This window comes from Pelophylax lessonae (assembly GCF_965119305.1).
Source record: "Pelophylax lessonae genome assembly, chromosome: 12".
Classification (NCBI taxonomy): domain Eukaryota; kingdom Metazoa; phylum Chordata; class Amphibia; order Anura; family Ranidae; genus Pelophylax; species Pelophylax lessonae.
In genome coordinates, this window is record NC_138779.1 from 203,145,296 (window position 1) to 203,172,638 (window position 27,343).

The window sequence follows — 27,343 nt, forward strand, 5'->3', positions numbered from 1 at the left end:
GTGTTCTAAGAGAAACAAACTTTTCTCTATAGCGGTCACCCTGACATGGAAGGGTTTTGTCACCCTGCCATAGCAGTCAGAGTCAGTTAACCCTACACTACACTACGGTCCCCTTACACTTAACACTTTCCCTACAGAAACTAGATTATTAAATCTAACTACAGTGGAAAATAGCACCCTAACTACACTAGATATGCCTTTCCTCACACTAATAATTGCTAAATGACACTTTGAGAGCAGAAGTAACAGAACTGCTTCCACTCTCTTCCACAGCCCTGTATTAAAATGCTAGGAATTTGGCGGGGCTATCTTATATACTGGGGGGCGTATTCACTAATGATTGGCCTCTGGACCCCCTAGTCCCTCCAATCACATTCCTAGCATTCTCCTGCCCCCTCAATTGGCTTTTACTGATGGTTCTGGTCCAATCACGGGCTTTTAAAGCCCAGTTCCTGCCCATTGCATTTTGGTCGGTTCTGGTTGCCGAATTCCGAACTTTTTCAGCAAAAAGTTTGGAATTCGGCCGAACCTCAAACAGTCAATGTTCGGGTGGAACCGATGGTCGACCCAAACCGTTCGATCATCCCTAGCAACAAATTACTTCTCTTCTTTGAAAATTATTCTAGTTGACATTGTTTGTGGAGAAGTGAACAGCAGTTTTGAACACGTTAAACTGATTAGCAAATGCACCTAACTCTAAATATGTTTCTTTTTTTCTTCTTTTAGCCAAACCCAAAACTGTTTCGGGGATGAAATCTTATTGCAAAATAACAGAAAATCATATAGAATGTGGTTGTATAGTCCAGTCGCTTCTGGAGGCAAATATACACTGGAAGATCGATGACAAATTCTATGACAGTTCTGATGAAGGCATTCAAATTTCCACCTCCAGATCAGATTCAGTTACCAACAGCACATTAAGCCTTCAGATGTCACAGAAAGATATTCCATATATTAAATGCAGAAGTTCTAATAAGTATGGGGAATTAGTTCTAGATCTCCTCTATAAGAAGTGTAAGTATTTCTATCAAATTTTAACCATGCTGGGCAAAGAAACAGGTTCACTTTGATTCTGGTCTACTACACTGCACATAGTCCCCTTCGATTCACTACCCTGCCACATTATCAAGTTTCCCACACTATTAAAGCACAATTTAAGCATGGTGAGGGTGACCAACATTTGCCACAATGTGCACATGTCCACAGCATACTTGCACATTATGACACACTTACCTTGTGTGTTAGGTGTGCTCCAGCAATGTTCAAGCTCCATGCATTCACTCTGTCCTCACTGATGCCATGTCCTTAACCTCCTTATCTGGATCCACCACCTTCTTGTTTTTTCCATTGGGGCACTATTGATTTAAATCCTGTGCATGCATGCTGGCTCTAAGTGCAAGAACTGTACACTGTACTGCACGATGTAAGTAATACTACTCTCACTGACCACCAACAAAAGTGAGGCCATTGTGGTCATATTGACCTTAAGGGGGACCTTCACCCTCTTCCTCAAGTTCCTTTTATTCCACCCTTCCTCCTATGCTGCAGAAGTATTTGGCTTTTTTTTTCTTTGTTTAGCTTTTTTGTAGAGATAAAGTCCAGTACCTCCTCCCCATGCGCATCATTTGCACATTCTGCCCTCTGTGCCTCCTGGGATATGCACGTCACATATCCTGGTAGGCTTAGCCGTCCATTAAAAGAAAGGAGGAGGGGCAGTCCCATCGGCATGTCATCGAGAGGCCCACCTGCTGAACCTGTAAGAGTCGACGGGCCTCTCGATGATGAAAAGAAGATGTACACCACTCAGGTGGATCTATATCCACAATTAGCCGTGGGTGCTTGACCTCAGATCGCCACCGGATAACAGGAACATGAAGAGAAAGTGGCCGCACACCAAAACGATGACTTGATAGTAGCAAAGACTAGTGAACAGGCATGCTGTCGGTCATGTGAAACGCGTCAGCCATTTCCATTCTGTTGTACCTTGTATCCAGATTTGTACAAATAAACCTTTGCTACTATAAAGTCATCATTTTGGTGTGCGGCCACTTTCTCTTCATGGGCCTCTCGATGATGTCAGACTGAACATGGCAGCATGGGACAGAACTCTGGCCGGGCATGAGAGGATCTGAGCGGGACAACGCTGCATTCACTGGATGGGTGAGTATCTGAAATGTGCAGATGCCACCTTCAGGTAAGCAGGGTCATGAAAAATAAATGGGGGGGGGGGGGGTCAGCCAGAGGTCCTCTTTAAGGGGACATGCTGGCCAGCAGTGACCACCACTGAGCAGCAAGCAGGTACACAGGGTATATATTGACCATAAAGGGGACACACTGACCACCAATGTTATGGGGGAAAAAAGGGCTATAGTTTTTTTTTTTCAAAATGTTTGGTCATTTTTCTTTTATATAGTAAAACATTGAATTTCCAGTGTTATTTTTTTTTTTGTTTTTTTTCTGTTAGGTTTGATTTACTAAAGAGATTGCTTACTTTGCAGGATAATTTTCACTTTAAAATGTGAAAACATCCTTGAAAAGTGAACAGCCCATTTGCCCTTAGTAAATGAGCTACACTGTTTCTCAAAAAATTATATATATGTAAATATTATATATATGTTTTTTAAAGAAGACTTTTTCAACCAGCGTGCAAAGAGCCCCTGGGGTGCCTTGAGGGTTTATCAGGGGTGCCTTGGCAAAATGCCTAAAAATTGCCCAAAACTTGTATACAAGGCGGTGAGTGGATGAAGGCTGCCTTTTAGTTACACAGAGCCACATGTTTTCATTGGGCACCATTACGACCTTCTAGCTGCCGGCATCCTAACGACAATAGACATCATCAGTTGATAAGGAGGATGTCAGTCACCTGCATTGCATCCTTATTTGACCCTCCCCTGCCCCATTTCCATCAGTTTTGAGGTCACATTAGCTGAGTGATGGAGAATAACTGGAGTAGAAGAGAAACATTGGAATAATAGTCAGTACCGGTTTGCCCCTCTAACGTTTGGTCTCCTACTTGTGTGGATGTTGCTGCATTATGTAAAACTATTAAAATAGTGTTTACATTTTAGGATGGGGGTGCCTCAAGACTATCCATAGTTTTGGAGGGTGCATTGAGTTTGTCCATAATTTTAAAGGGTGCCTTGACAAAATTAAGGTTGAGAAAACGCTGGTTTGAAGTATCTTTGTAAATGCAGACTAAAGGTGATTTAGGACAAAAAAAAAAATCATACAGATGATATGGTGGCTAAATGTTGCCTATTTTTGTAGCTTGCAGGTCAGAGGATTATAGAGTAATTGTTGGGATGGTCACTGGTAACCTCATTATTTTGCTCCTTATTGCATTTGGTGTCTTCTGGTACGTGAAGAGACATATGAAGAAAAAACTAGGTAAGAACAAATGTATCTGACCTTCTATCTTTTTAAAAAGTAATTGAAAAAAAAAAATCAGTCATGGGGCTACTATATATGGACATATGAGATGTCCTAGAGATGCATTTAAAGGGTAACTCCACTTTCATAGGGAAAAAAAATTAGCAAATATAGAAAAAACAATATAGCGTATACAATTGTGACACAAATAATATTGTAATTGAATGTTATTAAAAGTTACCTTTCCGTTTTTAAGCTGCAGCTGTTGTAATTTTCTGGAAATGCAATATGGCCGCCTGGAGGTGTTCTGTACACAGAATGTATACTGACCACACCCCAGAAACATCATTTCCTGCTTGTGTGATTGGCTCACCAATTTTCCCAGAAGTCTGCACTAAGATACAAGTCAGATTTCTGGCAGCCCCTGCAACAAAAATGTCATTTTTGGTGAGATACTCCCAATAGGAACACGTCTAAAGGGACGCAGGCCCAGCAGACCTCTTCATTAGAGCCCTGCAGCTGCCACAGCTGATAGATAATTATGAAACCACTCCCATTAGACCCTTTCAGCACAGAGGCACAAACAATGATTTCTTCAGAATAACAAAAGTTAGGAATCTGCAACAAAGTTTGTTAAAAATCCCTGCAATGTACAGAGATCACCCAGAGGGGAAAGTTTTTTTCTCAACAAAAGTGGAGTTACGCTTTAACCACTTGGCAACGGTCTAACATACTTTTACTGCTGCAAGTCGGCTTCCCTGCGTGAGATCACCCACCTGTTTTGTGCAAGGGCTCCAGGGCTTGCTTGCGCACTGCCAGAGGCGCAATTGCACGCTGATTGGCTTAGCTGAACTTAAACATCTAAGACTTTTTCTATGTACACAAAAGGCCTATTTCTCTCAAATATTGTTCACTAATCTGTCTAAGGCCCCTTTCACACATGCACACTGTTCATTTCATCAGTTCAGTCACGTCAAAATGGATGAAGTATTCATCAGTTTTTCGTCCCTTTTTTATCCATTTTCCATCCCTTTTTCGTCTGTTTTTTTGTCCGTTTTTCATCCATTTTTTATTTTATACATCCACTACCAAAGGATAAAAAAATGGACCGTTTATCCGTTTACATCCATTTTTTTAATGGAAAAAAAATAGAGCTTTCATCCATTCAAAAAAACAGATATTGATGGAAGCGGATGAAAACAGATGTAAATGGATGATAATCCGTTGTCATGCGTTTTTCCATAGGAATGCATTGATGTCCAATTTTCATCCGTCAACAGATGGCTGAAAAATGGAAAAAAGGTCCGTATGTGTGAAAGGGGCCATAATCTGTGCTAGGGATCTTTCACACACGGAGTCCGCCATCTCTATGGGGGAATCAGATGGGAATGGACCGTCGGTCTGTTCTCATCCGATCCCATCCGATCCCATCCGCTGGACCGATGGAAAATACTGTTTCCATCTGTCCAGATTTGACGGATCGGATTGGACTGGATGTCAGCGGACATGTCTCCACTGACATCCGATGCCCCATAGAGATGCATGGGGTGACCGTTCAGATCCGCCAAAAAAACTGACAGGCGAATCTGAACAGTCCGTCTGTGTGAAAGGGGCCTAAGTGATCACTCCTTTGCCGAGATAATCCATCCACCTTACAGGTGTGGCATATCAAGATGCTGATTAGACAACATGATTATTGCACAGGTGTGCCTTAGGCGGGCCACAATAAAAGGCCACTCTAAAATTCAGGTGTTCGTTGAACAGGCAAACAGTCAATGTTCAGCTCGAACTCGTGCTGAACCATTCGCCCATCCCTACTTACAACCAAATAGATGACATATCATGTAGCTGTTGCAGAGACATCACACCGGGGGAATGGGCCTACACTGCCACACAATAGGACAGATCCATCTCAACTTGAGAGAATCCGCAAATGCACATCATGGAAAAGTATAAAAAACAAAAAAGTGCAGTGGCGGCCCGTCCATCGGGGGTGCAGGGGTGCCGCCCCCCATCCATGCATCCGGCCCCCTAATCTACATGCAGGGCACCGGACGCATGGATTCTAATAGGGGAATTTTTTTTGAAGCACGTGATTAGAGCCAGAGGCTCTAATAGGCTTTAAAAAAAGGGTGGTCTTGGGGCACAGAGCACTGCGCCCCGAGCCCACCCAGTTGTATGACAATAGCGAATGAATATTTACTATTATCACAATGATTTTCCTCCCAGCCAATCAAGAAGCGGGTTGTCAGACCCCTTTCCTGACTGGCTGAAAAGAGAAGCAATATTACTGGCCATTGGCCAGGAAGAGGGAGGAGTCGTACGGCTGGAGGAGACTCACAGCCGCTCGGGGAAGGAGCAGGTAAGGATGCTGGCTGTCCGGGATGGGGGAGGAGGGAGGGGGTGGTAGATATGATTTCCGTCCTGCCGGGCGGGGGGGGTGTTGGTTTTGCCGCCCCCCCAAATTTTTATTTACCAGCCGCCACTGAAAAGGTGGTTTACCAACTTGTGATAGATAATGTAATACCCCACATGAAAACCACCCCCTACATGTCATGGCAGTAATAGCAGTCAGAGACCATGATCTGTATCCTGGGTTATGTGGGGTATTACCATACAAAAGTTACATTCCAAACCAATTTTGTTTAACGCTTCCAATTGGGGAAATGAAATGGTTTATCTTGGGGGTCTAAATACTCAACACTATTGTAAAAGTGATATTTCATCACTGTGCACCATTGTCAGCCTGCCATGCCTGCTCCTGCCTATCAGATCAGCCAAAGGCATGCACAGGGTGTCAGAAGTGGGGGGTAAAACCTTGTCTCCTGCTTTAAGCTATATCTTATACAAGATGCCTACTAGATCAAAAGTTACAAATGAAAATTATTTTATGTTTTTAGAGTACAACGACATGAATGAACTCGCTGATGCAAAAGCAACAGACTCTGTATACCAGGTATGATCGCAGCTGCAATAGGAGCTGTACCAAAAGTAGAGAACAAGTGGGCATAACTTTTTTTGTTACTCTACATAAGTCATTCACATTTCACATGTTTGTAGAGTCACTCTTCCTCTATACAAAGATATAGAGGAAGAGTGACTCCACAAACATGTGAAATGGATATATAAACAAAGATATACAACATAACCTCCAGCACAAGCAATGCATTTGCGCCATCGTTAGGATCACTTTTGCATTACTTTAAGCAGGGCTTTTTTTTCTCTGGGTACAGGAACTCAACCACGCCCCCCCCCCCACCACACCACAGCAAAAGGGCATAGGAGGGTCTTAAATACCAGGAGTGGGCTACATACAGTGTGCAGATTTCAGAAGTGCACTTTGTACAGAGTGCAGGGTTCAGGAAGGTGCTATGTACAGAGTGCAGGGTTCAGGAGTGTGCTACGTACAGAGTACAGGATTCAGCAGGGTGCTAAGTGTAAAGTGCAGGGTCCAGGAGGGAGCTACGTGTAGAGTGCAGTGTACAGGAGGGTGCTACATACAGAGTGCAGGGTTTGGGAGGGTACTATGTATAGAATGCAGGGTTTAGGAGGGTGCTATGTAGAGAGTGCAGGGTTTTGGAAGGTGCTATGTACAAAATGCAGGGTTCTGGAGGGTGCTACCTACAGGTTGCAGGGTTCTGGAGGGTGCTACGTACAAAATGCATGGATCTGGATGGTGCTACATACAGAGTGCAGGGTTCAGGGAGGTGCTACATGTAGAGTGCAGGGTTCAGGAGGGTGTTACCTACAGAGTGCAGGGTTCAGCAGCGTGCTACGTTCAGAGTTCAGGGTTCTGGAGGGTGCTACGTACAGAGTGCAGGGTTAAAGGGGGTGCTACATACAGAGTGCAGGGTTAAAGGGAGTGCTCCATACAGAGTGCAGGGTTCAGGAGGGTGTTACATACAGAGTGAAGGGTTCAGGAGGGTGCCACCTACAGAGTCCAGAGCTTCTCCCTCAAATCATTTCCCCTTCTAGGACAAGTCCCCCCATCACCCCCCCCCCCCCCGGTATAAATCCTCCCCCCCCCATCCCCCTTTCCTGTACAAATGCAATTAAAATAGTTTTTTCTGCCCCTCAAATCTCTTCTTTTTTCTCCCAACACAGACCTCAGATACCGCGCGGCTCAATGCAGTGGGGGAGATGTTCTTCCCCACAGGCTCTGCCTCATAATCAGTCATAAGAGATGTCAGAGCCGAGAAGGAGCCTAGTGGAAGCTTCCCCAGCTCTAATGTTACAGGGCAGGTGGGAGAAGGTGTGGGTGCCGACAATCACAGCGGGCAACGCCTGGATGCCCAGCATTAGTGATGCCGTTGGCGCCCCTGTAAATAACATCAGCTGCACTTGGGAAGGATTTGGTGCAGTGGCCAGGACTGGAGCGCTGTCATTTCTAAATATACATACAGTGGGGCTTCTGTGTTTAGAAGTGACAGTAGTGAACGGAGAGCACAGGGCAGTGCCAAAAGATGGTGGAACGGCGTTCTGCCACGTTTCAGCTGAAAAAAAAAAAGCCCTGACTTTTAGTACAGCCCTTGTATTGATCATTTTCACCTAAAATTTGAGTTTTAAGTGTAGCTGCCTTTGCATTAGTTCACCTAATTGAATTATACAACTATTTTGATCCTTGTGATATCCCCTGTGAAGTGTCGACTTTTTGAGGGGCAGAAAAAAATTCCCTTAAACACAGCATAATAATTCTGGGAGATGGGAGCTCCACACTGGTTGGCACAGTTCATAAAAAAACATTTCCACAACAAAAGCCAACATGTTTCTGGGGCTCAGCACTCCCCCCTTCATCATGAATGATTTGTCAGAGGGATGTGAAGGTGTAGAAGGCTCAATGTATGTATTCTCAGGTTCTCAACATGTTTGTTCACACCTATGAAATTATCCCAGGGGAAAGTAGTACATAGAGCTGCCCTGCTGTAACCACATGTCTCTGCCCCACCTTGCAGCCCATTGCAACTGGACACCCAGTGTGCCCCTATTAGACCCTTGAGTTTGAGTTTTATACTAGTATATACAGGTGCATCTAAAAAAATTAGACTTCATCAAAACGTTAATTTATTTCAGTAATTCAATTTAAAAAAGTGAAACTTGTATATTTTATATAAATGTGTTACACAAAGAGTGATACATTTCAAACATTTATTTCTTTTAATTTTGATGCTTACGGCTTACAGCTAGTGACAACTCAAAATTCAGTATCTCAGAAAATTTGAATATTACAGAAGACCTTTAAAAAAAGGATTTTTAATACAGAACTGTTGGCTTACTGAAAAGTATGTCCATGTACAGTATAGTATGCACTCAATACTTGGTCGGGTTCCTTTTGCATGAATTACTGTATCAATGCGGCGTGGCATGGAGGCGATCAGCCTGTGGCACTGCTGAGATGTTATGGAAGCCAAGGTTGCTTGGATAGCGGCCTTCAGCTCATCTGCATTGTTGGGTCTGGTGTCTCCCATCTTCTTCTTGACAATACCCCACAGGTTCTCTATGGGGTTTAGGTCAGGCGAGTTTGCTGGCCAATCAAGCACAGTGATACCATGATCATTAAAACAGGTATTGGTAGTTTTGGCAGTGTGGGCGGTGCCAAGTCCTGCTGGAAAATGAAATCAGTATCTCCATAAAGCTGGTCGGCAGAGGGAAGCATGAAGGGCCCTAGAATTTCCTGGCTGAGCTGACTTTGGACTTTATAAAACACAGTGGACCAGGACCAGCAGATGACATAGCTCCCCAAATCAACACTGACTGTGGAAAGTTCACACTGGGCCTCATGCAACTTAGGTTACATGCCTCTCCACGCTTCCTCCAGACTCTGGGACGTTACATGCAATGGGACCTTCCTTTCCCAATGAAATGCAAAATTTTCCACAGTCTGTCATGATTAACCTCCCTGGCGGTATGATTCTTTTGGATTTTAGGTGCTGAAAGCGGTACATATACATATTCATATATATATATATGTATATATATATATATATATATATATATATATATATATATATATATATATATATTTACATAAAAAGTACAGTAAAACTGCAGGAAAGGGCACTGGGGGGGCAGTGTAATGTGATTTTTTTTTATTTTGAATGGTATCAGTGTGTTTGCTGTGTTTTTACATTTGAATTTGCCGCCGGTTCCACCCCCCTGAGAATGTCATGTCGCAGGAGATGGAAGCCGGGGCTCGCAGATGATCGGGAGGAAGCTTCGCCGCCGCATACCGCCCGCATACCGCCCGCATACTTCGCTGGATCCCGGAGAAAAGGTAAGTAAAACCTCTACCAGGATCCAGCGATCTTCCTAGCGGTACCCCGAGTGTGGCTTGGGGTTACCGCTTTTGGCTCTAAAATCTAACCCCGAGCCACGCTCGGGAATACCGCTAGGAAGGTTAAATTACTAAGCCCCAACTTCTGTTATTGGCTTAGCAGTCTGTTGTATGAACGTTGTCTATTTGCAAGAAAAATAGATGAGTGTGTGCATATATTCTTAATAAGAATACTGAATAGTCAATGTTTCCTGAAAATAAACAGTTGCACTGTGTAGTACATTATTCCTTGGATATTTGCAATACTTAAGACTTATGTATCTTCCTTTTTTTCAGGACCTTCAGAAGCCAACAAGCTCCATCTATCACACTGTCATAAAATCACAGTAATAAACGCTAAAGGCCAAGGAATTAAATAATAATCACTAACTTTTCTGGTTCATAATATTTGCTTATTTTATTATTTTATTAAATATTTTTGTGATAACATTTTATAGAAAGGTCTCAAAGCCAACAATATTAGCTTATAGTGGGGGACGAGTCCCTGTTGTTTCTGGTCTTCAGTAGTTGTGTTGTCTAGTATGCACCAGTAGGGGGTAGTCCCGGTCTGTGTTCCGGTTTAACCTGTTGGTAGTAAGGCAGTTGAAGCTGAGTGTCCAGATGCAGCAGGTCCCGGGCGTCCGTCACGTTCCCTCCAGCTGAAGCAGTGACCTCCCAGCAAAGGTTTGGTACACTCTCTGCTGAGATCTGTATTTCCTCAAACTACAGAGTAGAAAACACAAAAAGCATGCAATCTAGGAGCTCAAAATTACCTAATCATGTTGCATCTTCAGCGAAACCAAAATAAATATTAACCTAAATGCTTATATAAGCAAAAATAAGGAAGCAAAAATGATAACCAACAACAGTAACAGAGGGTTACTCGACCTGTATGAGGTCCAGTAACCCTCTGTCCAGTTAGATCTTTAGCCCAGCAACAAGGGTTATTTTTTGCGGCATGCAGGCAGGGAACAGGCTTTTCCCCTCAGGCTGTGGCTACTTTCTGAAGAAAACAAAATGCAACATTTTGCACAATTTTTGTTACAATGTTCTGGAAAGTGTATTAGATAGAGGAGACTCCCAACCAGTCACCATGACATACAAGTGAGGATCAGCTTCAGCTTACATCTCTCTGACAACTAACAACAACCCCTAAAACATTTCGCCTTGACTCCCCAGGATCTTTGGCCGTGTCACGGCCAGCCTTCTTGGTGCCTGTCTATATCTTTATCTAATTTTGAGCACTTTTGTTCCCTTGCACTGTTGCCATCATTCCAATATACTTGGTCTTGCTGGGCTCCAGGTGTGTGGCGTCCGCACTTGCTCCATCGGCCACTGGTTGTGTTGCATATAGGGGTTGTAAAGACTTTACATGTTTTTATGTCATGCTGGCTAAATTGTGCACTCATCTATATCATAAGTGCTGTTTATAATTATTATTCACACACCCTTGAAGAAGGATTCAGTATCCAGAAATGTGTCGGGTGTAAAGCTATATCTCCCCATGGCCAAAATCTGCTTCCATGCAAATCGATCATATTGAAAGCTACAGTATATGATGATGTCTTTTTAGGGCTAGCCATCCGCATATGTATGTTTACACGCATGTTTGCACTTTCTTATTGTGTTTTCTTTTATTAATAAATATAATATCCATTTTACATTTTTGTATGGTTTGTATTTAACCCGTACTCCGGGTATTATCCACTAATAGGATAAAGACCGTTAAAGTCCCATAGGGGAGTTCTCTCCTTTTGTGTTTCCTGTCAAGGGATGTTGGTCTTATCCGTTGCCTCCTTCACCCACTAGCTGGTCTTGTTTTTTATATAAGCAAAAATAAGTAAGCAAAAATGATAACCAATCAAAAATTATGCAGTCCAGGAACCCTCTGTTCAGTTAGATCTTTAGCCCAGCAACAAGGGTCGTTTTTTGCTGCATGCAGGCAGGGAACAGGCTTTTTTCCTCTCAGGCTGTGGCTACTTTCTGAAGAAAACATATTGCAAGATTTTGCACAATTTTTGTTACAATGTTCTGGAAAGTGATGTAGATAGAGGAGACTCCGCTCTCCCAACCAGTCACCATGACATACAAGTGAGGATCAGCTTTAGCCTACATCATTCTGCCAACTAACCACCACAACCCCTAACACATTTCCCTGCCCACTGGGGCTTAGTCATTTACATTGGACATGTCCAGTTCTGGTCACCAGTCCTCAGAAGGGATGTGTTGGAGCTGGAGAGAGTCCAGAGAAGGGCAACTAAACTAATTAGGGGATTGGAGGACCTTGATTATGAGGAGCGTCTGCAATCGCTTGATTTATTCTCCCTGGAGAAGAGACGCCTGAGGGGGGACATGATAGCAATTTTTAAATATCTAAATGGGGATCTAGGCTTAGAAAAAAAGCTGTTCAGTCGAAGGGATTGCATGAGAACTCGGGGGCATACAATGCGATTAGAGGAGAAGCGTTTTAACCTCAGGCAACGTGGGGGGTTCTTTACTGTTAGGGCTACAAGATTGTGGAATTCTCTACCACATGAGGTGGTTTCTGCAGGTAGTATGGTGGCTTTCAAAAGACTCTTAGACGTACATCTCAAGGATCAGAACATTCAGGGGTATGCAAGATGATTACAGCCACACACATCTACACAGGTTGAACTGGATGGACTATTGTCTTTATTCAACCTCACCAACTATGTAACTATGTAACTATGTGCATAGGACATGGAAACCAGGCTAAGCGAGTCAACTATGCAGGAAAACATAGGAACTGAGATGCAGAAAAATGGCAGCAGGTGCTCTGGACTGGTGAGTAGAGTTGAGCGGACACCTGGATGTCCGTGTTCGGCGGGTTTGGCCGAATTTTAAAAAAAAGTCCGGGTCCGTGTCCAGGACTTTTGCCGAACTTTTCCCGGACACCGAACCCCATAGAAGTCAATGGGGACCTGAACTTTCAGGCACTAAAATGGCTCTAAAACACCAATGGAAAGGGCTAGAGTGCTGCAAATGGCAGCAAAACGTTGTTAAGAGCATGACAAGTGCTCTGCAAACAAATGTGGATAGGGAAATAACTTAAAACAACAAAAAAAAAAAACAGAAAAATAAAACAATGTTTTTCATCTCTGAAGGACGAGGCCCATATGGAGTAGGAGGGAGGTTGAGGTGGTGGTGGATGTGGCGGTGACTGTAGGTGGAAGCGGCGGTGGAGGAGGAGGACGAGGTAGCCAACAATGCTTCTTTTCACAAATTTTAAATGAGGGTACACCCCAAAAGTGTGAGAAAGAGCAAAAATAGAACAATGGCTGGGTAAGGTCGGTATCCATCGCTATTCTGCACAAGGTACGGAAAAGTCCCGTGGGATCCATGCCTGGTTCATTTTAATGAACGTGAGCTTGTCCACATTGTCTCTGGACAGGCGGCTGCGCTTGTCTGTGATAACGCCCCCAGCCGTGCTAAATACACGTTCAGATAATACACTGGCTGCAGGGCACGCCAGCACCTCCAAGGCCTAAAGGGCAAGCTCAGGCCATGTGCCCAACTTGGAGACCCAGAAGTTGAAGGGGGCAGACCCCTCATTCAGTACGTCTAGGCGTGTGCACACATACTGCTCCACCATGTTGGTGAAATGCTGCCTCCTGCTAAGACATTCCATATGAGCTGCTGGTGCTGCTGTTTGTTGTGGCGTGCTGACAAAGCTTTTCCACATTTCGGCCATGCTAACCCTGCCTTCTGAGGTGCTGTTGGTGCCCTGGTTGCGTTGGCAACCTCTTCCTCCTCCTCCTCCTCCTCCTCTGCCTTGTGCTTCCACTGTGGCCCCGCTGTCAGGTGGGAATGCCAGCAGCATGGCGTCTACCAGCGTGCGCTTGTACTCGCGCATCTTGCGATCGCGCTCCAGTGAGTGAATTAAGGATGGTACGTTGTCCTTGTAACGGGGATCCAGCAGCGTGGCCACCCAGTAATCAGCACAAGTTAGAATGTGGGCAACTCGGCGGTCGTTGTGGAGACACTGCAGCATGTAATCGCTCATGTGTGCCAGGCTGCCCAGAGGCAACAAAAGGCTGTCCTCTGTGGGAGGTGTATCGTCCGTGTCCTCTGTATCCCCCCAGCCACGCACCAGTGATGGCCATGAGCTGGCCTGGGTGCCACCCTGCTGTGAACATGCTTTCATCTCCTCCTCCAGCTCCTCCTCCTCATCCTCCAGAACTGTGCCCCTGCTGGACAATTGTGTCCCTGGCGTTTGTGTGTGCAGGAACCCACCCTCAGAGCCCCTTGCGAATGACTGCCCTGAAAGCCTTGGAAATGTTACCTCTTCATCCTCTTCCTCCTCCTCCTCCTCATCCTGTGCCACATCCGGCATAGAAGTGGGATAGTTAAGCTGAGAACGGCGTCATCGGCACTGGCCATGTTGGTGGAGTACTCAAAACAGCGCAACAAGGCACACAGGTCTCGCATGGAGGCCCAGTTATTGGTGGTGAAGTGGTGCTGTTCCGCATAGCGACTCACGCGTGCGTGCTGCAGCTGAAACTCCACTATGGCCTGCTGCTGCTCGCACAGTCTTTCCAGCATGTGCAAGGTGGAGTTCCACCTTGTGGGCACGTCACATATGAGGCGGTGAGCGGGAAGGCCGAAGTTACGCTGCAGCGTTGACAGGCCAGCAGCAGCAGGGTGAGAACGCCGAAAGTGCGCACAGACGGCCCGCACTTTCTGCAGCAGCTCTGACATATCGGGGTAGTTTTTAAGGAACCTCTGCACCACCAAATTCAGCACATGCGCCAGGCAAGGGATGTGCGTCAAACCGGCTAGGCCCAGAGCTGCTATGAGATTTCGCCCGTTATTGCACACCACCAGGCCGGGCTTGAGGCTCGCTGGCAGCAACCACTCATTTGTCTGCTGTTCCATGCTCCTCCACAACTCCTGCGTGGTGTGTGGTTTGTCCCCCAAACAGGCAAGTTTTAAAACTGCCTGCTGTCGTTTACCCCTGGCCGTGCTGAAGTTGGTGGTGAAGGTGTTACGCTGTCCGGATGAGGCGGTAGAGGATGAGGAAGCGGAGTAGGAGGAGTTAGGAACAGGAGGCAAACTGAAGCGCCCTGCAATCCTCGGTGGTGGAAGGACATGCGCCAAATTGCTATCTGCCTCAGGCCCATCCGCCACTGCATTTACCCAGTGTGCCGTTAGGGAGATATAACGCCCCTGACCGTGCTTACTGGTCCACGTATCGGTAGTTAGGTGGACCTTGCCAGAGATGGCGTTGCGCAGTGCACACCTGATTTTTTTCCCCCACTTGGTTGTGCAGGGAAGGGATTGCTTGCCTGGAAAAGTAGTGGCGGCTGGGCACGACGTACTGTGGGACAGCCACCGACATAAGGTTTTTAAAACTGTGCGTCTCCACCAGACGGAATGACAGCATTTCAAAGGCCAAGAATTTTGAAATGCTGGCATTCAGGGCCAGGGATCGCGGGTGGGTAGGGGGGTACTTCCTCTTCCTCTCAAGTGTTTGGGAGATGGAAAGCTAAACGCTTCCACGGGACATTGTGGAGATGGTTGGTGACCCAGGTGGTGGTGTTGCTGACAGATCCTCTGTTTGCGGGGTGGCAGGTGCCGGTATCACTACAGATGTGGCTGGAGCGGCCGAGACTGCAGCAGAAGAGGAAGCAGGATGAGCCAGAGACGTTTCTTGGTTTTGAAGGTGTCTACTCCACTGCAGCTCGTGCTTTGCACTTAGATGCCTGATCATGCAGGTTGTGCTCAGGTTGAGAAGGTTTATGCCTCGCTTCAGGCTCTGATTGCACAGGGTGCAAACCACTCGTGTCCTGTCATCAGCACATTTTCTAAAGAACTTCCACGCTAGAGAACTCCTTTGAGCTGACTTTGGTGTGCTCGTTCCCTTGCTGCGTTGGGCAGTAGCAGGCGTAGTGTCTAGGGTACGGGCGCTCCGCTTCTGCACCCTGCTCCCTCTTCTGCTGTGCTGGTGGCTCTGTGCGACCACCGCCTCTTCCTCCAAACGAATCAGGTCACCTGCATGACGGTTATTCCATGTAGGGTCGAGGACCTCATCGTCCTCCACATAATCTTCCACCCAGTCTTCACCCCTGCCCTCCTTGTCGGTCTCCACAATGCTGAACGCCGCAGCAGTTGGCACCTGCGTTTCGTCATCATCAGGGACGTGCTGCGATGGTCCTTGCATGTACTCATCTTGAGAAATGAGTGGTTGGGCATCGCTGCACTCAATCTCTTCCACTTCTGGGGCAGGGCTAGGTGGATGGCCCTGGGAAACCCTGCTGACAGAGTCCTCAAAAAGAAGAAGAGACTGCTGTATGGCTTGGGGCTCAGACTGCTTGCCTGATTTGCAAGGGGGTGAGGTGAAAGATGGTTGGACATCGGCTGCAGGTGCCAACTCTGACCTTTCTGCAGTAGACTGGGTGGGAGACAATGTGAAGGAACTTGAGGCACTGTCAGCAGCAAACCAATCTACTATCGCCTCTCTGTGTTCTGGCCTCATCACTTCTAGAGGCGTATGATGCCCTACCAAATACTGATGCAGGTTCTGTCGCCTACTAACACTTGAGGAAGGTGTTTCACTTGTGCGTGTAGCTGGCACAGATCGACCACGCCCTCTCCTTGCAACAGGAGCTCTACCAGCAGCACCACGACCCAGGCCACGGCCCCTATTTGACGGTCTCCTCATATTTCTGTAATTTATGATCTTGCCCTAGAAAGGTGTTTATTGAATAGCAGAACAAAACAACAACAGTATCGCACGGGTGTATCTGACAGTCAAATATGCAAACTATGCCGCAATTTAATGTTTTTTACCCCAAAAGGGTGTATATTGAATAGCGGAATAGGAAAAAGGATAAAAAAACGGTATATCTCACACGTACAAACACAGACTAGGCCCCGATTAAAATTTTTTGTACCCTAAAGGGAGGACGAGGAAGAGGAGTAGGAGGAGTTGGGAACAGGAGGCAAACTGAAGCGCCCTGCAATCATTGATGGTGGAAGGAGATGCGCCAAACAAATTTAAAAGGTGTATCTCACACGTACCGATACAGACTATGCCGTAATTTAATTTTCTTACACTCCAAAAGGGTGTATATTGAATAGCGGAAAAGGAAAAATGTTATAATACGGTGTATCTCACACGTACAAACACAGACTAGGCCCCGATTACAATTTTTTGTACCCTAAAGGCAGGATGAGGAAGAGGAGTAGGAGGAGTTGGGAACAGGAGGCAAACTGAAGCGCCCTGCAATCCTCGGCGGTAGAAGGAGATGCGCCAAACAAATTTAAAAAGGTGTATCTCACATGTACCGATACAGACTATCCCACAATTTAATTTTTTACACTCAAACAGGGTGTATATTGAATAGCGGAATAGGACAAATTTTACAAAACGGTGTATCTCACACGTACAAACACCAACTAGGCCCCAATTACAATTTTTTGTACCCTAAAGGCAGGATGAGGAAGAGGAGTAGGAGGAGTTGGGAACAGGAGGCAAACTGAAGCGCCCTGCAATCCTCGGCGGTAGAAGGAGATGCGCCAAACAAATTTAAAAAGGTGTATCTCACATGTACCGATACAGACTATCCCGCAATTTAATTTTTTACACTCAAACAGGGTGTATATTGAATAGCGGAATAGGACAAATTTTACAAAACAGTGTATCTCACACGTACAAACACCAACTAGGCCCCAATTACAATTTTTTGTACCCTAAAGGCAGGATGTGGAAGAGGAGTAGGAGGAGTTGGGAACAGGAGACAAACTGAAGCGCCCTGCAATCCTCGGCGGTAGAAGGAGATGCGCCAAACAAATTTAAAAAGGTGTATCTCACATGTACCGATACAGACTATCCCGCAATTTAATTTTTTACACTCAAACAGGGTGTATATTGAATAGCGGAATAGGATAAATTTTACAAAACGGTGTATCTCACACGTACAAACACAATCTAGGCCCCGATTACAATTTTTTGTACCCTAAAGGCAGGATGAGGAGTTGGAGGAGTTCGGAACAGGCAGGAGGCAGACTGAAGCACCCTCAAATCCTCGGCAGTATAAGATGCGCCCCAAAAATTGGAAAGGTGTATCTCACACGTACCGACACAGACTATCCCGCAATTTAATTGTTTATACCCAAAGGTTTTTATTGAATAGCGGAATAGGAAATATGATCAAAAAAAGTGTATGTATCTCACACGTACAGAAGCACACTAGGCCCCAATTACTATTGTTTGTACCCCTAAAAGGCTGAATGAGGAGTAGGAGGAGTATGGAACAGGCAGCACCCTCAAATCTTCAGAAGTATGAGATGAACCCCAAAAACTTGGAAAGGTGGATCTCACACGTACCAACACAAACTATCCCGCAATTTAATTGATCCCCAAAGGTTTTTATTGAATAGCGGAATAGGAAATATGATCAAAAAAGTGTATGTATCTCACACGTACAGAAGCACACTAGGCCCCAATTACTATTGTTTGTACCCCTAAAAGGCTGAATGAGGAGTAGGAGGAGTATGGAACAGGCAGCACCCTCAAATCTTCAGAAGTATGAGATGAACCCCAAAAACTTGGAAAGGTGGATCTCACACGTACCAACACAGACTATCCCGCAATTTAATTGATCCCCAAAGGTTTTTATTGAATAGCGGAATAGGAAATATGATCAAAAAAAGTGTATGTATCTCACACGTACAGAAGCACACTAGGCCCCAATTACTATTGTTTGTACCCCTAAAAGGCTGAATGAGGAGTAGGAGGAGTATGGAACAGGCAGCACCCCCAAATCTTCAGAAGTATGAGATGAACCCCAAAAATATTGTGTTCACTGCAGCCCACACACAGCAAAATGGATGTGGACCACTGACACCTGCCTATCTCCTATCCCACCCCACACAGCAATATCGATTGTAGTTTGTAGAACACACTGTCTGACCCTAAAAATCAGCAGACTCTGTCCCTAAAAGGATTGCTAAGATCGTAGATCGGTCACTGCAAACCCCACCCCACACAGCAATATCGATTGTAGTTTGTAGAACGCACTGTCTGACCCTAAAAATCAGCAGACTCTGTCCCTAAAAGGATTGCTAAGATCGTAGATCGGTCACTGCACACCCCACCCCACACAGCAATATCGATTGTAGTTTGTGGAACGCACTGTCTGACCCTAAAAATCAGCAGACCCTGTCCCTAAAAGGATTGCTAAGATCGTAGATCGGTCACTGCAAACCCCACCCCACACAGCAATATCGATTGTAGTTTGTAGAACACACTGACCCTAAAAATCAGCAGACTCTCTCCCTAAAATGCCTACAACTCGCCCTGCCTAACACACTCCGACCTGTCCCTCAATTCTAACCGGACACAAATGTTTTTTTTTTCCTGTCTGTCCCTAATCAGCAGCCAGCACCCCAAAAAGATTGTGTTCACTGTACCCCAAAAAGATTGTGTTCACTGCAGCCCAAAAAGATTGTGTTTACTGCAGCCCAAAAAGATTGTGTTCACTGTACCCCAAAAAGATTGTGTTCACTGCACCCCAAAAAGATTGTGTTTACTGCAGCCCAAAAAGATTGTGTTCACTGCAGCCCACACACAGCAAAATGGATGTGGACCACTGACACCTGCCTATCTCCTATCCCACACCACACAGCAATATCGATTGTAGTTTGTAGAACACACTGACCCTAAAAATCAGCAGACTCTCTCCCTAAAAGGATTGCTAAGATCGTAGATCGGTCACTGCAAACCCCACCCCACACAACAATATCGATTGTAGTTTGTAGAACACACTGACCCTAAAAATCAGCAGACTCTCTCCCTAAAATGCCTACAACTCGCCCTACCTAACACACTCCGACCTGTCCCTCAATTCTATCCGGACACAAATGTTTTTTTTTCCTGTCTGTCCCTAATCAGCAGCCAGCACGTTGATGTGTGCTCTCTCCCTGAACTAAACAGCAGAATGACGCCGCAGCGGCGCTGCCTCGAACTTATAAAGACTTGGTCACATGCTTCAGACGGCCAATCACAGCTACTGATACATTTGTAGGCATGGCTGTGATGGCTTAGGCACACCAGTTAAACGCTTGTTGATTGGCTGTTGAAAGCCCGCCATGAAAAGCGCGCCAAAGCATGCAAAACCCGGAAATAAAACGACCGAACACGGATTTTTACCCGAATATACAGTAAAGTTTTCGGGTCCGTGTTCGGGTAACAAAAATCCAATTATTCGGTACGAACACGAATAATACAGTCCGTGTTCGCTCAACCCTACTGGTGAGTCAAAATGTGAAATATTTGGCTGTAGCAGGAGGCAGTTTGTTGGTGAAGGTCTGTTGTACGGTACATTAATAAGTGTCTGCAGCCAACTGTGAAGCATGGTAGAGGTTCCTTGCCAGCTTAGGGCTGCATTTCTGCAACTAGAGTTGGAGATTTGGTCAGGATCAATGGTGTCCTCAATGCTGAGAAATACAGGCAGATACTTAGCCATCATTCCATGCCATCAGGGGGGCATGTGATTGGCAACATATTTATTCTACAGCAGGACAACCATTCCAAACATACAGCCAATGTCATTAAGAACTATCTTTAGAAGAACAAGGAGCCTTGGAAGTGATGGTTTGGTCCCCCTAGAGTTCTGGTCTCAGCATCATGGAATCTGTCTGGGAATACATGAAGAGACAGAAGGATTTGAGTTAGCTGACATCCACAGAAGATCTGTGCTTAGTTCTCCAAGATATATAGAACAGCCTACCTGTGGAGTTCCCTCAAAAACTGTGTGCAAGTGTAGCTAGAAGAAGGCAAAGGGTGTTCACACCAAATATTGCTTTGATTTTGGGGGGGAGGGGTTGAAGATAACATTTGTTATGCTATGATATCTTTTGCATTTTTTATGAATGGTGCATTATATTACTCTACCTGTATTTGTCTTGTTGTTTTGCTGGAAAATAGTTTATCAATAAATATTTTTTATAAGCATTTTGTTTCACCTCTATTATGTGTTTAACTGTTGTTGTAACAAGTTTCATACAGTATCTCACAAAAGTGAGTACACCCCTCACATTTTTATAAATATTTTATTATATCTTTTTATATGACAACACTGAGGCTGCATTCACATGTCAGCGTATTGATCGCGGGCAGAATCGGCACGATTCCGCCCGCGATCCGGAAATCATTGCAAATTGCGGAACGCCTGTGTGTTGCCCGTGATTTGCAATAGCACCCCAAACGCTGTGTGATGTTGCCGCAATTTACGCCTGCCGAATCGAGGTAACATTGCGCAAAAAAAAATCGTGGGACGCATTACGCCCAAAAAAGTACAAGAGCTTCTTTGGAGCGTAATGCGTCCAGCGATTTTTTTTGCGCGATGTTACCGCGATTCGGCAGGCGGAAATCGCGGCAACATGGCACAGCGTTTGGGGTGCTATTGCAAATCACAGGCAACACACAGGCGTCCCGCGATTTGCAATGATTTCTGGATCGCGATCAATACGCTGACATGTGAATGCAGCCTTAAGAAATGAAACTTTGCTACAATGTAAAGTAGTGAGTGTACAGTTTGTATAACAGTGTAAATTTGCTGTCCCCTCAAAATCACTCAACTCACAGCCGATAATGTCTAAACCGCTGGTCACAAATCTGTCTAATGGGCCATACACACTATACAATCTTCTTTAGATTTTTTCCTTCAGACTTTCCAAAACCATATAATATGAGGTCAAACCTAAACACTTTCAATTTGTATGCAATCAGGCAGGCCCTAGTACTACATAGAAAAGGTAAATCTAAAGGAAATCTGACAACAAAAGTTGTATAGTGTGTATCCAGCTTTAATCTGTGTTAGTGAGCACTTCTCTTTTGCCGAGATAATCCATCCACCTCACAGGTGTGGCATATCAATATGATGATTAGACAGCATGATTATTGCACAGGTGTGCCTTAGGCTGGTCACAATAAAAGGCCACAATAAAATGTGCAGTTGTATTACACAGCACAATGCCACAGATGTCGCACGTTTTGAGACAGCGTGCAATTGGCATGCTTCCTGCAGAAATGTCCACCAGAGCTGTTGCCCGTGATGTCAACGTTGTGGATTGAGTGGCCCATGGTGGCGATGGGGTTATGGTATGGGCAGGCGTATGTTATTGACAACGAAAACAGGTGCATTTTATTTATGGCATTTTTAATGCACAGAGATACCGTGATGAGATCCTGAGGCCCATTGTTGTGCCATTCATCCACGACCATCACGTCATTTTTTGCAGCATGATAATGCAATGCCCCATGTTGCAAGGATCTGTACACAATTCCTGGAAGCTGAAAACATCCCAGTTCTTGCATGGCCAGCATACTCACCGGACATGTCTCCCACTGAGCATGTTTGGGATGCTCTGGATCGGTGTATATGACAGCGTGTTCCAGGTCCTGCCAATATCCAGCAACTTCGCACAGTCATTGAAGAGGAGTGGACCAGTATTCCACAGGCCACAATCAACAACCTGATAAACTCTATGTGAAGAAGATGTGTTGCACTGCATGAGGCAAACGGTGGTCACACCAGATACTGACTGGTTTTCAGACCCCTCCCCCCCAATACAGTAAAACTGCACATTTTATAGTGGCCTTTATTGTGGCCAGTCTAAGGCACACCTGTGCAACAATCATGCTGTCTAGTCGGCATCTTGATATGCCACTCCAGTGAGGTGGATGGATTATCTCGGCATAGGAGAAGTGCTCACTAACACAGATTTGTGAACAATATTTGAGAGAAATAGGACTTTTGTGTACATAGAAGAAGTCTTAGATCTTTGAGTTTGCTCATGAATAGAGGTGAGCGGACACCTGGATGTTCGGGTTTGACGGGTTCGGCCGAACTTCGCAAAAAAGTTCAAGTTCGGCACCCGAACTTAACCCAAACTTGACCCCGAACCCGAACCCCATTGAAGTCAATGGGGACCCGAACTTTTGAGCACCAAAATGGCTCTAAAAAGTAATGGAAAGGGCTAGAGGGCTGCAAATGGCAGAAAGATGTTGTTAAGAGCATGGTAAGTGTTCTGCAAACAAATGTGGATAGGGAAATAACTTAAAATAACATATAATACATAAAAATAAAAAATAATGATCTTGATGTAGGTCCATATGGAGTAGGAAGTTGAGGTGGTGGTGGATGTGGTGGTGTAGGTGGAAGCGGCGGAGGTGGAGGAGGACGAGGTAGCCAACACTGGTTTTTGTTTTTAATTTTATTTATTTTTTTTAAATTAGTGTACACCCCAAAAGAGTGAGAAAGATCAAAAATACAACAATGGCTGGGTAAGGCCAGTATACATGTCTATTCTGCACAAGGTACGGACAAGTCCTGTGGGATCCATGCCTGGTTCATTTTAATGAACGTGAGCTTGTCCACATTGGCTCTGGACAGGCGGCTGCGCTTGTCTGTGATAACGCCCCCAGCCGTGCTAAATACACGTTCAGATAATACATTGGCTGCAGGGCAGGCCAGCACATCCAAGGCGTAAAGGGCCATATGCCCAGTTTGGAGACCCAGAAGTTGAAGGGGGCAGACCCGTCATTCAGTACGTCTAGGCGAGTGCACACATACTGCTCCACCATGTTGGTGAAATGCTGCCTCCTGCTAAGACGTTCCATATCAGCTGGTGGTGCTGGTTGTTGCGGCGTGTTGACAAAGCTTTTCCACATTTCAGCCATGCTAACCCTGCCTTCTGAGGTGCTGGCGGTGCCCTGGCAGCGTTGACAACCTCTTTCTCCTCCTCTGCCTTCGCCTTGTGCTTCCATATGCCCCCGCTGTTAGGTGGGAATGCCACTAGTAGAGCGTCTACCAGCGTGCGCTTGTTCTCACGCATCGTACGATCGCGCTCCAGTGAGGGAATTAAGGACGGTACATTGTCCTTGTAACGGGGATCCAGCAGCATGGCCACCCAGTAATCAGCACAAGTTATAATGTGGGAAACTTGGCGGTCATTGCGGAGACACTGCAGCATGTAATCACTCATGTGTGCCAGGCTGCCCAGAGACAATAAAAAGCTGTCCTCTGTGGGAGGTGTATCATCTGTGTCCTCTGTATCCCCCCAGCCACCCACCAGTGATGGCCATGAGCTGGTCTGGGTTCTACCCTACTGTGAACATGGTTCCTCCTCCTCCATCTCCTCCTCCTCATCCAGAACTGTGCCCTTGCTGGACAATTGTGTACCTGGCGTTTGAGGGTGCAGGAAATGATCCCTCTTCCTTCTCCTCCTCCTCCTCCTCCTCCTGTGCAACATCCTCTTCCATCATCACCGAATCGTTTTATTCAAGGAGGCATAGAAGTGGGATAGTAATGCTGAGAACGGCATCATCGGCACTGGCCATATGGTGGAGTACTCGCAAACAGTGCAACAAGGCACACAGGTCTAGCATGGAGACCCAGTTATTGGTGGTGAAGTGGTGCTGTTCCGCAGAGCGACTCACGCGTGCTTGCTGCAGCTGACACTCCACTATCGCCTGCTGCTGCTCGCACAGTCTGGCCAGCATGTGCAAGGTGGAGTTCCACCTTGTGGGCACGTCACATACGAGGCGGTGAGCGGGAAGGCCAAAGTTAAGCTGCAGCGCTGACAGGCGAGCAGCAGTAGGGTGAGAACGCCCAAAGTGCGCACAGACGGCATGCACTTTCTGCAGCAGCTCTGACATATCGGGGTAATTTTTAAGGAACCTCTGCACCACCAAATTCAGCACATGCACCAGGCAAGGGATGTGCGTCAAACCGGCTAGGCCCAGAGCTGCTATGAGATTTCGCCCATTATCGCACACCACCAGGCCGGGCTTGAGGCTCACTGGCACCAACCACTCATCGGTCTGTTATTCTAGACAGAATGACAGCATTTCAAAGGTCAGGAATTTTGAAATTCTGGCATTCAGGGCCAGGGATCGTGGGTGGGTAGGGGGGTACTTCCTCTTCCGCTCCAATGTTTTGGAGATAGAGAGCTTAACGCTTCCATGGGACATTGTGGAGATGTTTGGTGACCCAGGTGGTGGTGTTGCTGGCTGACCCTCTGTTTGCGGGGTGGCAGGTGCCACTGTCACTACAGAGGTGGATGACTGCAGCAGAAGAGGAAGCAGGAGGAGCCAGAGACCTTTCTTGGTTTTTGAGGTGTCTACTCCACTGCAGCTCGTACTTTGCACTTAGATGCTGGTCATGCAGGTTGTGCTCAGGTTGAGAACGTTTATGCCTTGCTTCAGGCTCTGATTGCACAGCGTGCAAACCACTCGGGTCTTGTCATCAGCACATTGTCTGAAGAACTGCCATGCTCGGGAACTCCTTGGAGCTGGCTTTGGTGTGCTTGGTCCCCTGCTGCATTGGGAAGTAGCAGACGTACTGTCTAGGGGACGGCCGCTCTGCTTTTGTACCCTGCTCCCTCTTCTGCTGTGCTGGTGACTCTGTGCAACCGCCGCCTCTTCCTCCGAACTTCACAGGTCACCTGCATGACATTGATTCCATGTGGAATGATCATCCTCCACATCATCTTCCACCCAGTCTTCACCCCTGCCCTCCTTGTCGGTCTACACAATTCCGAAAGCTGCAGCAATTGGCAGCTCTGTTTTGTCATCATCTGAGACGTTCTGTGATGGTCCTCCCATGTACTCATCTTCCAACATAAGTGGTTGGGCATCGGTGCACTCAATCTCTTCCACTTCTGGGGCAGGGCTAGCTGGATGGCCCTGGGAAACCATGCTAACAGAGTCATCAAAAAGCAGAAGAGACTGCTGCATGACTTGGGGCTCAGACTGCTTGGCTGATTTGCAAGGGGGTGAGATGAAAGACTGATGGACATCGGCTGCAGGTACCAACTCTGATCTTTCAGCAGAAGACTGGGTGGGAGACAATGTGACGGCACTGGAGGCACTGTCAGCAACCCAATGTACTATCACTTGTATTTGTTCTGGCCTCAACATTCGTAGAGCTGCATTAGGCCCGACCAAATACTGCTGCAGGTTCTGTCGCCTACTCACACCTGAGGAAGGTGTTTCACTTGTGCGTGTAGCTGGCACAGATCGACCATGTCCTCTCCTTGCAACAGGAGCTCCACCAGCAGCACCACGACCGGGGCCACGTCCCTTATTTGACGTTCTCCTCATATTTCTCAAATTTAGGATCTTGCCCTAAATGGGTGTTTTTTGAATAGCAGAATAGAACAACGGTATCTAAAGGGTGTATTTCACATGTACAGATACAGACTAGGCCGCAATTTAAGATTTTTCCCCTAAATGGGTGTTTTTTGAGCAGCAAAATAGAACAACAGTATCTAAAGGGTGTATCTCACAGTAACATATTCAGCAAATGCTGCAATTTTTTACTTTTTTGCCCTAAATAGAATAGAACAACAGCATGTTGTGTATTTTGCCCAAAAAGGTTTTTTTTTTTACTAACACAATATGACAGCAGCTTGAATTCTACATGTACAGATGCAGCAAGCAAGGGCTATAAAATTGTGGATTTAAGCCCAAAAAGGATGTTTTTAAAAACCCAGAAAATTATAGCTATATATAGCTTAAAATGCGCACTGAATAATGCGGCAGAGCCCCAAGATGGAGGGTATTGCCAGATATGGGTGTTTTTTCAAACCCTGAAAATTATTGCAGTATTTCAAGCTTGTTTTTTTATCCATGCAGCAAGCAAGGGCTGTAAAATTGTGTATTTTGCCCAAAAAGGGTGTTTTTTTACTAACACAATATGACAGCAGCTTGAATTCTACAAGTACAGATGCAGCAAGCAAGGGCTGTAAAATTGTGTATTTTGCCCAAAAGGGGTGTTTTTTTACTAACACAGTAGGACAGCAGCTTGAATTCTACATGTACAGATGCAGCAAGCAAGGGCTATAAAATTATGGATTTTAGCTCAAAAAGGGTGTTTTTAAAAACCCTGAAAATTATAGCTATATATAGCTTAAAATGCGCACTGAATAATGCGGCAGAGCCCCAAGATGGAGGGTATTGCCAGATATGGGTGTTTTTTCAAACCCTGAAAATTATTGCAGTATTTCAAGCTTGTTTTTTTATCCATGCAGCAAGCAAGGGCTGTAAAATTGTGTATTTTGCCCAAAAAGGGTGTTTTTTTACTAACACAATATGACAGCAGCTTGAATTCTACAAGTACAGATGCAGCAAGCAAGGGCTGTAAAATTGTGTATTTTGCCCAAAAGGGGTGTTTTTTTACTAACACAGTAGGACAGCAGCTTGAATTCTACATGTACAGATGCAGCAAGCAAGGGCTATAAAATTATGGATTTTAGCTCAAAAAGGGTGTTTTTAAAAACCCTGAAAATTATAGCTATATATAGCTTTAAATGCGCACTGAATATGCTGGTGCACTGAGCTTGCATAAAATTCCCCCCCGCCGCCCACCTAACTAACAGATAGATAAAAGTATTTTTTTTTTGTCACTGGGATCAGGGCAGGGTAAAAAGATTGTGCACTGCACCCACACAACAAAATCTATGTAGATGAGTTGAAGTTCTGATTAAAGAATAATATTAATGATTCTGTCCTCCTTCTATATACTCTCCCTCTCTCCCTCAATGCAGCAGCGCCCTAGTACACAACAAAATCTATGTAGATTAATTAGAATGATCAAAGATTCTGTCCTACTCCTATGCTTTCCCTCAAAGCAG

The 27,343-nt window shown here is 45.6% G+C and overlaps 1 long non-coding RNA gene across 1 annotated transcript; it reads left to right on the plus strand.

Moving 5' to 3' along the window:
• Nucleotides 1-3,271: 3,271 nt before the first annotated feature.
• Nucleotides 3,272-10,052, plus strand: LOC309568187. The gene is made up of 3 exons (XR_014226012.1): nucleotides 3,272-3,387; nucleotides 6,270-6,325; nucleotides 9,977-10,052. It is a non-coding gene; the product is annotated as an uncharacterized lncRNA (long non-coding RNA).
• The last annotated feature ends 17,291 nt before the right edge of the window (nucleotides 10,053-27,343 follow it).